A 15380-nucleotide genomic window follows, 5' to 3' on the forward strand; every position below is an offset into this window, starting at 1 on the left:
GTGGCCCGTCGACTCCAGAGTGACTACCTTTCAATTCTGGTGTTCGGTAGGAGACGGCCCAACTGCTCCATCTGGCGTTCGTCCTCGCTACCGAATTCGGCAGCAAGTGAACAGTCAGTTCTTGAAGTTGTGTTGGATGCAGGAGTAAAGACCTGAGGAACTTTGAAAAGGGCCAAATTGTTATGGCCAGACAACTGTGTCAGAGCATCTCTGAAATGGCAAGGCTTGTGGGGTACTCCCGGTCAACAGTGTTGAGTACCTACTGACAGTGGTCTGAGGAGAGACAAACTGGGTGTTGGGCGCCCAAGGCTCATCGATGCGTGAGGGCAACCAAGGCTATCCTGTCTGGTCCGAACTGATAGAAGGTCTACTGTGGCACAAGTCACAGAAAATTTTAATGGTGGTCACGGGAGGAATCTGTCATCCACAATGCATCGCACCCTGCTGCGTATGGGGCTGCGTAGCCACAGACCAGTCAGAGTGCCCATGATGACCCCTGTCCACCGTCAAAAGCACCTACAATGGGCACGTGAGCGTTGGAACTGGACATTGCAGCAGTGGAAGAAGGTCGCCTGGTCCGATGAGTCCCATTTTTTAGATCACGTGGATGGAAGTGTATGTGTGCGCTGTTTACCTGGGGAAGTGATGGCACCAGGATCCATTGTGGGAAGACGAAAAGCCGGTGGAGGGAGTGTGAGGCTCTGAGAAATGTTCTGCTGGGAAACCCTGGGTCCCACCATTCATGTGGACGTCAACTTGACATGTGTCACCCACCTAAACATCGTTGCAGACCAGGTACACCCCTTCATGGCAATGGTATTCCCTGATGGGAATATGGCAGTGGCCTCTTTCAGTAGGATAATGTGCCCTGCCACACTGCACACGTTGTTCGGGATTGGTTTGAGGAACATGATTAGGTGCTCACGGTGCAGCCCTGGCCTCCAAATTCTCCAGATCTCAATCTGATTGAGCATCTGTGGGATGTGCTGGACCGCCAAGTCCGATCCAGGGTGGCTCCACCTCACAACTTACAGGACTTGAAGGATCTGCTGCTCATGTTTTGGTGCCAGATACCACAGGACACCTTCAGGGGTCTTGTAGAGTCCATGCCTCAGCGGTTCGGTGCTGTTTTGACAGCACACGGAGGTCCAACAGTATATTAGGCAGGTGGTCATAATGTTTTGTCTCATCAGTGTATACATCAGGTGAAATGACTATATTTTTCCCTTGTGAAACCACACGAAATCCACTGAAACTCTTCTCCTTCGGAATTTAAAACAAAACATCTTACAACAAATATTGTTGGATTCTATATTTATTATTGACTGATTAAGTACATTGTCGGTAGGCTTCCTTTGTCCGAGTGGTTTTACGATTTATTTTATTTATTATCGACATTACACATAAATAAGACAATTCTATAAACCTAAAGCAGCAGAACATTTCTACAAAGAAAGGAGCTCTATATTCCATAACCTCATGAAATTGACACTATACTGGGACCATTTGAAACTTTATTTCCAAAGACATTACAACAAGTGAGAAAAGTGGTGTGAAGTGAACCCAACTAATAGACACGTAGCTCCCCCCCCTCCACACACACAACCACCACCTCGCACCTGCACGAGGTCCACTTAAAGACATTTACTTGGGTGATATCCAACTGTGTTCTCTGATACGCAGAGACAGCCGGATGATAAAGCATAACATAGGAATTGTAAAATGAAGGGATTCATAAATCGTGATGATGGAGACAGGACTTGCCTGTGGTGAATACAAAACCATTGTGGACTTCACGTCACCTCGAGGGAGTGGATGAAAAATTGGCCTCAAAAAGAATTGCACAGATACGCCGTATGGCAATGGGGCTCACCAATGGCGCATGGTCGGTAAGAGCTGCCGATGGGGCTCACTATTGGCGCATGGTCGGTAAGAGCTGCCTCAAATGAAGAATGGTGAAGCTGAGGGTTCCTTTTCATCAAAACTTGCCGCTAATCTGCCCAGGGAATCTGGGAGAAGGAAAAGTCTTGGAGTCTTGGCTGCCTGCCCTTTCTGTGAGCTATGGTCCATTCAACAATTTCCAAACAACGCTTCTCACCCTTGTGGAGAGGGACGCCTTTACTACAGCAAGACTTGGAAATCAATTTACCTTCCAAAGAATGCTCAGCAATGGTCCATGGCAGAAAAAAAAAATCACGACCATAGATACCATTAAACGGGGGACAACTGGGGACACGACGATGGTGGTTATTTCACTTTTTAACAGAATCACCCACATATGCATTCGAAGAATATCTATTCACAGGACCTTGTTTGTGATGAAAGACAACACATTTCGACTTTCAAAACAAAATAACATCAAAACTACAACTGCTCTGAGACGGCCAGTGCTTTTGGGCCCAGCAAGCTGATTGTGAACTATGGACGTTCGTCTCGAGCGGAGCGTATGGGTCAGTGTCCCGGATAATGCCGGATTTAGGCATAAGCTAAACAAGCTACAGCTTGGGGCCTCACAATCTGCAGGGGTCTCAAAAAGATGAGAAGACGTGGTACAATGTGTGAATGAGTCCTCAAGAACTGCTACCTTGGTGTGGGAAACCATCATGATGAAAAATCGCCATTATATTAATAATAGTGATCCTGATTTAAACTTATTTTGTATATATATATATTAATGTACGTTAAAATCGCATGCAAGTATTGTTTCCATGGTATACCATATTATAATCTATGATTGATAGAGATCAAGCCAACCAAATGATAAATATGTAATCAGTAAATGCATTCATTTGAAAATAATTTGTATTTTTCACTTTAAATGCCTTGCTATTAAATAATTAAAAGGCATATATGTTTTTTAAGTTTTGTGACACCTTCTGGTGTAATTTTTTTTATCAAGGGGCCTCACCAAGTCTAAATCCGGCACTGGTCCCAGCCACAGTGAGCGATTAAATTTGTGGAAGAAATCTTTCACATTCAAAAACAAAGAAACACAAAAGAGAGAAAGTTCATAATAGGGAAAGAGTGGTGGTGAGGGAGGGGGATCACCTGATTGTATAGATCTGGAAAATCATTCAGTAGCAATACACAGTATGGGCCATGATTTGCACGTTTTGTTTTAAGGTTGTGACCAATAAAATGCTTGCATGCTTTTGCTGCACCATAAAGAGTCTATTTATGGTGGCTGTCACAATAAGAAGCTACAAACATTCCATCTTATCAAAGACCGACCTGTATCTGTACTCGCAGTATATTTTCTTCGTCATATATCCTCAATTCAGTTTTTACTCTTGTCGATCAATAGTCTCCTTTTACTTTTTATTATTTGCTGGAATCTCCTGTTGCTTATGTTGGAGACCATTTCGATTTGGTTTTTTTATTCATATTTTTCTCCCAGCAGTAAGGGATGCCAGACTACGTTTGGGTCTTTCAACATATTACGTACTGCTGAACTGCTGTTGGGCAAAGGACGGGGGAGAGACTAAATTTCTGCCAATTTTTTTTTTTGCTTTCCTGCAAACCAAATTTCTGCCAAGTCGGGGAGGAGAGGGACAATAGTCACTTGCACATCAGAGGGTTAGGTGAGATAAGGATAATGAGGTGGAAGAGACTGCAGGTAGGGATGATTTGAGATGATGATACGCTGCTTGCTTGAAGTCCTGGAGGGAACAATTCTATTGAACTGTCTCCAGAAGGCAGTTCCACAAATGGGAGAAAAAAAAAGTAGTGAAGAATGGCAGAAAGCCTGGATTTGAGGAGTCAAACCAGGAGGAGGTTACTGGAGGAACACATGCAACCAGGAGCTGAGGAGGGTCGGAAGCAGGGGCATCACTGGGGCACTGGCCCATGGGGTATGTGCCATGAATATTTTTTGCTGTGCCCCAAATCTATTTTATCCTCTTGGCTCCGATAGGCCACTTTATAATGATTATCCTATTTTTCTACATGTACCACTGTGCTAATTGCTTTATTGGGGGTGGGGGTCTAAAGAATGAGGGGTCCAGACCCAATATCCTTTGGGAAACTTGCGACGCCTCTGGTTGGAAGACCGAAAGAACAGAGAGAGCTAAACTAGAGGAGAGATGTGAAAAAACTAGAGGCCAATGACCTGTCTGCAGTGAGAGAGCCACAGGCCTTTTTGCTTTGGCTTCATCAGAGGGGATGCCAATAATGCTGAGAGCTTTGGGTTCTGCAGAAATCATAAGAAGCAGATGTGATGCTGGGGTGCCAGCCCACAGGGGAGAGCACTGCTCCATTGAGCTATGGACAAAGGCTTTATAGGCTGAGTGCAGTTCTGGTTTTGGATTTTAGGAATGTCGATATTGGTAAAGTAAAGCAGAAATGTATTTCAAATTTCCTCATGGAAGTCATGTTATGAGAAACCACTCACTGCTCAAGAGGTGGAAATGTGCTTGTGCACACCTACCTGGTGGTTCTTTGTCTTAATTAAATCAATACATGATGTAATCACATCAACTGATTTGAGAACACAATGCGCTGACGATGTGAAGTAAAAATCATGATTATGTAGAATGATATTTTTCTGTGAAGACCTGTGATTGGACCATTTTGGCCTTCAAAGAAACAATATCACTCTTGAGCACAGCAAGGTATGCCTCATAGCACTCTTAATGCACATGGTGTGTCTGTTTTTGCTTATTACTGGGATAAGGCCCAACAGAGTGCTGCAGATATTTATTGAACTTGTAAACAATGAGAAATGAAGGTGGAATATGTGGTTGGAAAGCTTTCTGTCTTTTTTTATACCCTATTTGGTGTACCGCTGATGATTCTGCACCACACTGCGCTACGAGCCTTCGGTTCACCCCTTGTAAAGCTGCGCACTTGGGATGTAACTAATAGCAGCTGCCTGACTACTCAAATGCTTCTGAAGTTTCTGCTGCAGTACATTCCCCTTTCTGACACCATGGGTAGGTTACAAAAACTTTCATATCTGTCACCAGCACTTTTAGAAATTTTACAAAGCTCGTACCAGGCCACTTTCAGTGCAAATGGCCACGTACACGATATTTCATTGATTGTATTTTATTTTAAAATCGAAATATTTTGATTACAAGTAAGAAACGTAGGATCAACCGATAATTACTTGCAATTCATGCTTAACAGGACCGTATTGCAGTGCCCTGTTCAAGGAGTTTAAGCCTTAAAGGCCTGTAAATGGTACACGATGTTATTTTCATAATGACGTCCACCCCTACTCCCACTTTCCAATCCCTTTCTTCCCTCACGGCGAGATCAGCATCGGGGATATCTTGAACACGTACGTCACTGTCACAGGACGATTTCAGGTGGAAATATCCAACATTTTTATCGCTCCTCATCAACAAAAACATATTGATCTGGGGAAACTGCACATCAGCTGCAGCACGATTGCTTGGAACAAACGTCAACATTGAGAAATTGAATTACACAGAACCTGCACATCGACAACCATCTTGCTTTTTTCCAAACCCCCGTGAAAGCAATTGTTACAAAAATCTCATTTCACAGCATTTCTTTTTTTCTTGCTTTCTGTCTACACTTCAGGAAAGACATGACTAATCGACATTCAGTGTGGAAAAGGTCTCAAATTGATGATATTGTGGTTAAGTATGTTGGTGATGTAAAACATTTCAGTTGTTCAACATATTATGTAACCACTCTTCAGCCCATCATTAACAAGTCTTTTAAATAAATCATGGACATTTGGATGTGGATCCATACCATTGGGACCATACTCTGTGCAGAGCATGGTGCTGCCTAAGCAGTCTCCTTGGCTATTGGGCACAACCCTGGATGGGTCGCCACTCCGACACAGGATACCAGCAAGCTGGCACTCATTTTGCTGACCTCGGAAGGATGACAGGCAGAGTCAACCCCACCTGGTATTAATTCAACAGCCAAGTGGGATTTCAACTCTGTGCACTAGAATCCCAAGCCCACTATTCTGGCTATTATGCAAACACCAGGTATAATGTGGATGTGCTGTAAATATACAAGTATAAGAGAATTATCACCACAATAGCATTGCCTGAAGTCATCAATTTGGAGCCTCGTAATATTCAGGGCCTCAATAAATGGAAGCACACCCAGACATCATTAAATATTAAACTAAAGAAGCACGCTGACTCTGACACAACGCTGACATCAGGTAAATAGATTATCTGTGCCATGCTGCCTCAAAGTTAGGGGGTTTGACTCAAATGTATATTTATTCAAATTAAGCTTGCAGTGTTAGTGTGAGAAAATGATGAGGTTATCTGGAGACTCAATAGCTAAATGGGCTGTCACAGTGAAAGTGATGAGGTTTTTGGGTTTGAGTCCTCGGTTGAGTCAGACTTTTTCATACGAGCCCCTCACAGGATTTTATTGACCTTCGCCATCGAAGATCGGAGGTTACCGTTTTCACCCCTTTCTGTTTGTTTGTTTGTGAACAGTATTATGGAAAAACTCCTTGAAGGATTTCGACGAAACTTGGTGGGGGGATTAGGTATGGTCCAAGGATCATGCCATTAGATTTTGGACTTGGTCCAAAATCCAATATGGCCGCTATGGCGGCCATTTTGAAAAAATATTTGATTTTTTTTTCTTTTTTGCATTTCTACATGTTATGTGATTTCCAACAAAAAACATGCCAAAATTATAATTGCGGCTGATTTTTAGAACTTCAGGTGGATATACCCACGTAAAATCTATTTGTCTCAAGGAATCTAGTTATGACGAATGAATTGAGTATGTAAAAGGGAAAGTTTCAAACTATAACTCTGTGAGCACTGTTGATGTCAAATTGAATGAATAGGATATCAGGTTCACTTGAGCGACCGAGCAGTGTTGGCGGCGGAGGTTTTGCACTCTACCGAGTGCTCCCCCTCTAGTTGTTATTCATGTATGTATGTATGTATATATATACACACACATGTCTATTGTGCCTGATGAAGCCGGTGAAACGTTTCCCGGAGATTAGGTCTGCTCTTTTTTTTTTTTTTTTTATACTTTTGTTTGGAAGTGCCTTCTTTAAAGAAAATAAAAAAATAATATATGTTGTTGTTCTTCTTTCGGCTGCTCCTGTTAGGGGTCGCCACAGCGGATCATCCGTTATGATCCGCATACTGATTTGGCACAGGTTTAACGCCGGATGCCCTTCCTGACGCAACCCTGGTCGCCTCTTCCGATACAGGAATAAGGATTGGGTTTCGCCATGATTCCGGGCTGCCCTCCACCCTCTCATAGCACATCCCAGTGCAGATCCCCTGTCCTCAAGCGATCCTCCAACCCAACCCTCCGAGTAGCCGGATTACAGGCGCACGCCACTACGCCCGATTTTTTTTTTTTTTTTTTTTTAAATATATTAATTACCTCCCAGTCTATTGAGGTTCGGACAATGCTGGATCAATGGAAGGAATTGACAAGCATGGGCTGAAACATCAACAAAGGAAGTTATTATTAAGAAAATAAAACTGAAGAACTTTTCCTTTCCTTGTGGTATAAATGGATAAATTCAAATCAAAATAATCTCAAACACATTAAGAATTCAACAAGTAGCTGTAGAAAAATAGGCAAAGAGCAAATGTTTATCACTATGCCTTAGTTAATAATAAAACACTAGTCACGGGTACCCAGAAGATCATTCAGGGGGAAAAGAAATCCGGTCTCTGCTTACCAAGACAGAAGTCGTTGTATGTCTAATAAAATGGCCCAAAATGTGTAAGCATGCCTTCATCCGCTGCGAGCGCCAAACCTTGCCGTGCACCCACCCAAAAACAGGCTCGAGCGCCAATTGACGTCACCTCATCACCCCAAGGAACTAGGGATGCCACGAATCAGGTATGCCAAGAGCCAGGTACTGAGCAGAACCAGCAGGAATGGTCCAACCGTCACTAACCGTTGGAAGCTATCAGCAGCTGTAACCAACAGGCAGGAGCTGTAAGAAGCTATCAGCAACCGTCAAGAACTGTCATGAAGGCGGTCCTCCCGTCCTTTTTATAGGTGTCCAGTGTGGGCGGAGCCTCAAGCAGCTTTCAGCCAAATCAAGATTGCCTATTGGTGTATTGATGCACGTGACCTCCAACCGTCAACCCCAGCGATCATTCCTTCCCCACCATCGAACAAGATGCAACTTACGACACCATGTTCGGGGCGCTGGACGGGTAGCAGAGGGCAGCCATTTTCCAGAATCTCCAAGCGAAAACGTGGGGTGCTCACAAAACGTCAACGGCGACCATCACCTCCCTGTTCGGCCCGACACGAGCAGGGGCCAGCCAGCGTCCATGGAGCTGCCGGACGGGGCGTCCGGTGTCAATGGAAAAAGGTGGATGCCTGAGGTAAATGATCCACAGCCATGTCTGACTTGTCAGAATAAACTGTCCAGAAAAAGCCCACTTAAGTGCCTGTAAGTGTTGTAAATGTCGTGCAAGTTCAAAGTGTAAATAAATCGGCTATTTCCAAGCCAATGTGTCCTTATGGAAAGAGGTAGAATGAGTCTCTGTTGGGTTATCTCATAAGAAAGAGAGGGAACCTATTCTTTACCCTTCTCCAACACAACAAAGAGTTAGAATCTCATCAGACAAGGAGATGGGTCTATTATGAACATGCATTTATGGGAATAACTGAGAACCTGGATGTTGTGTGCATTACTTGGATCCGATTCTGAAATCCATAAGAATATATATATATATATATATATATATATATATATATATATATATATATATATTGTTACGGGTACCGAGACACCAGCTTGTCACTCGGGGATTAATCCCCGGTTGTCCTCGGAAGAGCCGGACGTGGGGCCACAGCTCACAATTAACGTTGTGGTACGGTGGGTTGTTTTAGAACCACGAACGCCAGTCAGTCAACCACGAGTTCCAGTGTCCGCCGTCTAATTTTTCCGTTTAACTTGAGGTCACGTGGTTACCTGAGTGGGGAGCGCGCCCTCGGCAAAGTACCAATGTTATCTCGATTAGATTTTAATTAGGGCGGCTGAGGGTTTTAACCGCTGGTGCGTGCCGACGATTTTTGGTCAAATCTGTGGTAATTACCTCGCAGTCTATCGAGGTTCAGATAATGCTAGACCAATGGAAGGAAAGGACAAACACTGACAGGTTGGAGGTCGACAATGATTTATTAATAATAAAATAAATAAATGAGAATAACTTTATTTTCTGAGGTAAATAAATTAATAAATTTCAAAGCAACCAAAATGAATAATTACTCAGGCAAAATCAATCAAAATGACAGGAAAAACGTAGAGAGCAGATGCTTATCAGGGGTTGACTTACTTACAGCTAAACACAGACTAGAGTACCCAGCAGATCATTCGGGGGCGGGGGGGGGAGAAGAGGCGTGTCGCTCACCAGAGAGTAGTTGTCCGTGAAGTGAAAACGTCCTGAAATGTGTGCGTGCGTGTCACGTCCGTCGCCAGCACCCAGCCTTGCATTGCACCCTCTCGCGAACAGCCCTGAACGCCAGTCAATGCCTGGGAGGGCACTGAGATTGTCTGTTGTGGGTTTGGATCCTGGTGCTGCGACACGGGCAGCTCCTCACACTTCACGAAACTGGTGATGTACAGTGACCCACACTCTCATCTGCATTCGGTGAGGACCCAAAGAGCAAGGATACGGTAAGTTGTTGACCTTTGGTGTAAAGCCTGACTGCTCTGGATGCTGGTGCTCAAGCAGATGGTGGTGATCCCTATCAAGAATCATCCAAGCGAAGATCTTGCCCGGCACTGAGAGCAGCGTCACCCCTCGGTAGTTGTTGCAGTCTTCGAGATCACCCTTCCATTTCCAGAGAGGGACAACAAGGCCACTCTTTCAGTCAGTTGGGATCATGCCTGTTTTCCAGGCAGAGCACAGAACTGCATGCAACAACACGAGTGCAGCATTTCCACCAGCCTTGAGAAGTTCAGCATGGATGGCACAGATCCCTGGAGATCAACCCTATTTCAACTGGTTCACCGCAGCCTGTGTTTCCACAAGCGAAGGTGGACCACAGTTGATTGGAGGGTCAGCAACAGTGATTGTAACACCTCTGACGTCCAACTTGACAGTTGGTGGATCAGCCTGGTACAACCGCTCAAAGTAACCAGCCCAGCGGGCCTTCACTTCGGAATCCTCTGTCAAGAGCCTACCACCGTCTGCTAAAACTGCAGTACACCGAGGGATGGGCTTGGATGAACGCAATGCGCAAATTCCCCTGAAAGTAGGACGAGAATCACTTGACCACAGGTGATGCTCTACCTCCTCACAGATTCCTCGCACATAGGCCTCCTTGTCCACCCTTAGTGCACGTACAGTTTTACGCCTCAGCTCCCTGAACAGCTCAGCTCTGCCATTCACCCTGGTCCTGCGACTTTGGTCAATGGTGTCCAGTGTCCCTTGAGAGGCAAAAATTTTCTTCGCCCTATAGTGAGTTCCAACACATCCACCGGCAACCTCAAGGACGGTGGTCTTGAAGGCACTCCGCAACTCTTCAGGATCTGCCAAAGCACCCAGACCCCGCCAAATTTCCACTCAGCTTGTTCACGAACTCCTCAGCTACCCTCTCATCCTTGAGCTTGCCAACATCCAGCCTAGGCTCTGATGGTACCATTCTCCTGGATTTAAGGTGCAACTTAAGCATTGCTACAACAAGCCGGTGGTCAGTATTGAGGAACTGAGCACTCCGGTAGACCCGGCAGTTCTGGATCATCCTCCAACGAGCACATGGTCAATCTCCTTTGCCACACCACCAGCATTGGAATACCAAGTCCAGCGATGAGCTTGTGGGTGCGAAACCATGAACCGGCCACCCTAAGTCCATGACTTCTTGCAAAGTCAAGGAACTTGGTGCTATTTAGGTTCCCAGACCCATGGGGACCAACACACGTCTCATAACCATCCCTATTAGGCCATGGGCCAGATATGGTCCACGTGCACCCCCCCCACCCTCACAACCCTTTGACCCCATATTTTTCTGAAGCCTTAGGTCCCCTGAGCATGAATTGAACTGGTAACAGTGAATAAACTGGGACTCCCTATCCATTTTCCAACCATATCTGACGGTACCCTCAAAATGTCAACTTTTCCTCAGTTTCGCACAAAAAAATCCCCTGACTGATAAGATCTCTGCAGTTGCCCAATAAGCATTAATATTAACAAATTATATATCAAATGAAAGATTATCACATGCAGATTTTCAAAATAGAGTAATCTGTCACATTTAATTGCGTTATGTTTGTCCCAAGAAGTGATGAAGAGGAGTACCTCACTTTTCCTTTTGACGACTGATTCAAACTCAGATATCTGAAATGATAACGTATATTCATGCTCATTTTACCTGACACAAACAAATAAATATTTCTATGATATCACAAAGTTTACTACCTTTTTAATGATACCAAAATTGTCCCACACCAACTAAAGATGTACCAAGTAAGACGTAAGACTGAGAAAATATTCCTTACTTCACATAAATAATATAAATTATAAGTTTATTTAAGAAAACAATTGAAACTTATGTCATTGTGCATGGATTACGCATAATATTCATTATCGCTGTCGTCATCACTCTCCAATGCCTGCTCTATATCATCAAATGCATCCATATCTGAATCCTCATCAGAGTCAGTGTTGTCAGGTATAACAAGCAATGTCAGCCAGTTGCCGTGGAGGACATCTCCTTCATACCACAGAGGATCAAGGTTACCATCCTTTTCCTCCCAACCATGTCCCTGACTGGCCTTCGGAATCTGTGGTTGTGGAATATGCACGGTCTTCCAAAACCGTACTTGGTGGTTTACTCTCCGAATGTGCTGGGTAAGAGCTCGCTTACAAGGTGGTAAGTTAGCCATATCCACATTCCAGTCATTAACCATCCCATAACGGAGTACAAAACTGTACAAGAATGCTTGCGTGCTGCTGAAGAGGCCACCAGAGAAGTTGGACAGCCTTGTGTCATTACTACATTTGACTTGGGAGTTTGCATGAAGGCCTACCCATTAGTGTGGAACTCACCAGACAAGTATGAGAGCCACATAATTCTAATTGGCACATTCCACCTCGTATGTGCTTGTATGAAGATGATTGCCAAAAAGATGGCTGGGTCTGGGTTAGCAGATGGTCTCCTGGAAGCAGGACTAATCAGTGGAGGATCTTTGGGTGGTGTGATGTCCGGGAAGCACTACGACAGAGCCCTACATAGTCACAAGATTATGTTGGAATGTCTTGAAAGATTGCTCATAGAGGAGTACCTCAAAGATAAAAGCACTGATGATCTGTTCTCGTCTTTCTCTGATGAATCATCAGATAAGCTACGTGCCCTAGTAGATTCCCACAGCCAAGAGACTTTGAATGCTGTCTTGATGGACAATTCCATTGTCCAATTCATAGAGCAGTATGCAGAATTCAAAAAAGGAGTCACTAATAGACGTTTGGGGAAGACTACCCAGCTGTGGTTGTCATACATGGACCATGTCTGTTTAATTCTATCACACCTTGAAGCCGAAAAGACAAACAACTTTCTTTTGTATGCTACATCCATCATTCGCATGACGTCTCTCTTCTTCAGTTTCGGTGGACAGAACTGTGCAAGGTATCTGACATATTTCTCTGTGTTCATTGCTAATATAGACAACTCACACCCAGGGGCAGTATCACTGATCAAGAGAGGAGCTATCAGTGTCGCATGCTCCTTTATCCCTGGCAATCGTTGTGCAGTGGATAAAACCATGGAGGAGACCTTCATGAGACACGCTAAGTCACATGGTGGTGCTGGAACCAGTGCAGCAGGTACATCTGGACTACTCACCAACTACCAGGCCTACCAGAGATGGGTTAGGACAACACATGCAAGGTCTCTTTATGTTGATGCTGCACTTGGAATGGCTCACATGTTGGACAGTGGAGCAGGCACAAAGCATCGTGATACACATCCGACAGAGGTCACAAAAGGAGAGAAGTTGGTGAAAAGGGCCAAAGATTCCATAGGAAGTTTTCTTAATCCTTTCAATATAGAGACAAATGATCAATTGTTGATACTCTCATCAGGAAGTGCTGCATCTGATGCTGTTTCAGACGATGTTCTAAAGGCTGAAGCTGTTGGTGAAGATGCACGGGATGAATTTATTGAAGCTCGACTGAAGAATAGTAAAGATTTCTTTGAGCGTGTGAAGAGACTGAACCTCAAAACTCTGAGTGACATGAACAAGGTATCTAAGATGAAGACAACCAGGAATAATGTCATACAGTACAAGCAACAGGGTAATGTAGCCTTTCAACTCTTTGTAAAGTCACAAAGCCAAGGCTTACAAGTCGATATGAAAGAACTGTTGACATGTCCATTAACTCCCGTACCATACAGCATCGCTACAGCTTATGGATGTCTTGCTAAGACTGACAAAGCAAAGGCATGTAAAAACCTGATCAAGGATTGTAATGATGCTGATGTACCACCAACCAATGAACCATTGACTGTATGATGGCAATGCTTGCTTCTATTACCTGAAAGAAATACCAAGTAATTTTAGTCAGATCTCTTACAAAGTGTTTGACATCATTGGAAAAACAGGAGATGTGGTATTTAGCACTGATCAATATTTGCCTGATTCAGTGAAGTCGATGGAGAGGCGACGTCGGGGCTGTGGACAAAAGCTTTTACTTACAGGTGAAGCCACGAAGAGACCACCTGATTGGAAATTGTTCCTGTCCAATGATGAGAACAAGATACAGATCATCAAACTTCTGCTTCGGCTCTGGAGTGGTGATAACTATGCATCAAGGTTGCATGGAAGGCGAGTGATCTTTGTATGTGAGGGCATCGCATATTTGCTCACATCTGCTGATGGCCAAACAACAATTGGAGAGGAGCGACCACTGCTGAAATCAACCCAGGAAGAAACTGACTCTCGTATGATACTGTATGTTCAGTATGCTAGACTCAGAAACGATCAATTTGTCCGAGTGAAAAGTCCAGACTCAGATGTATTTTTCATCCTATTACACTATGCTGCCTCTGTTCATGGTACAACTGTCCTGTTTGACACAGGCAAAGGCAACAAGAAGAGGATGGTAAATGTCAGTGAACTAGCTACAGATTTTGGCCAAGAAAAGTGCACAGCTCTCATGGCACTCCATGGCTGACACCACTAGTGCCTTCCGAGGAATTGGCAAACTTAAACCTGTGAAAACTCTTCCGCGCTTTCCAAAACATATCTCTACTCTGGAGAAACTGGGCGATGCTTGGGATAAAAATGATGAGCTCATTGATGAGTTTTTTTTTTTTTTTTTTTTTTTTTTGTATACCTTGGTCGAGGCTCGTATGAGAGCTAACACACAACTCACAGCAAGGAGGCATGAGACAAGAGGGGCGGGAGTGGAAGGGACAAAACATTGGGGAACAGACACAGGTGAACTGTGGAAGGGGGAGGGATGGGGATGGGACGGGGAACATGGCGAGGGGAAGATGGACATTAAAGGGACTTTCAGGAAGGAAAGCAGGAGAATTGAAGGAAGTGGGCTTGGGTGGATTATCGGGGTAGAAAAGATCGAGGATTTGGATGGGGGAAGATAAGAGGTGGTGGTGAACAGCTGTTTTGAAAGCCTGGAGGGAAGAATGGGAAAGAATAGAGTGAGGAAGTTTATTCCAAAGGCGGGAAAAAGAGGAATGAAAGAGTGAAGATGAGCAGTGATTCGTGATTTTGGTAGTTTTACCAGAAGGTAGTTGTTGGCGGACCTTGAGCGCCCTGTGTAAATGCGGTTGGGACAAATCACAGAGACAGCAGGCCGGGCAAGGCTGGAGAGGAGTCGGTAGAAGACAGAAAGACCACCGACCAACCTGCGGTGATTGAGTGAGAGGCCCAAAGACTCAGCTTCATTGCGGGAGATGCCAATGATCTTAAAAGCCCTGGTTTCGACAGCGTGAAGTCGAGAAAGGTGGGAGGCAGGAGCACCAGCCCAGAGGGGAGAGCAGTACTCCATCAGGCTACGGACAAAAGCTTTGTAAGTGGTCAGGAGCTCAAGAGGGCCGAGGAAGGACTTTGCACGATGGAGGATTCCCAGTCGGCGACTGGCTTTTGAGGCAAGGTTGGAAATGTGACTTTCCCAGGAAAGGTCATGGCAGATAGTGAGACCCAGAAGCTTGAAAGAAAAGACTTCTTCCAGAGGATTGTTGAGAAAGTGGATGGCGGGGTTTTGTAAACGGTTGGACACCTTCACGTGTGCCATCTACGGTAGAGCGTCAAAGGTGTCAAAAGTTGATGATCTGTGACTCATTCATATAAACGAGCTCTGTGCCAGGCAAAGTCGTCTTGTGCCTTCAGGGAATGTGGATATGGCTAACTTACCACCTTGTACGCGAGCTCTTACCCAGCACATTCGGAGAGTAAACCACCAAGTACGGATTTG

At 44.6% G+C, this 15380-nt stretch overlaps 1 protein-coding gene across 1 annotated transcript in view; it reads right to left on the reverse strand.

The window, feature by feature from the left end:
• LOC147010703 (uncharacterized) overlaps positions 1-7930 on the reverse strand; it is a 36022-nt gene extending 28092 nt beyond the window's left edge. The window contains exon 1 of the mRNA XM_085859911.1: positions 7661-7930. The gene's annotated coding sequence lies outside the window, so the exon portion shown is untranslated. The remainder of the gene's footprint in view (positions 1-7660) is intronic.
• Positions 7931-15380: the final 7450 nt, after the last annotated feature.

This window comes from Eptatretus burgeri, chromosome 16 (assembly GCF_056783735.1).
Source record: "Eptatretus burgeri isolate ZD-2024b chromosome 16, Ebu_testis_v1, whole genome shotgun sequence".
Taxonomy (NCBI): domain Eukaryota; kingdom Metazoa; phylum Chordata; class Myxini; order Myxiniformes; family Myxinidae; genus Eptatretus; species Eptatretus burgeri.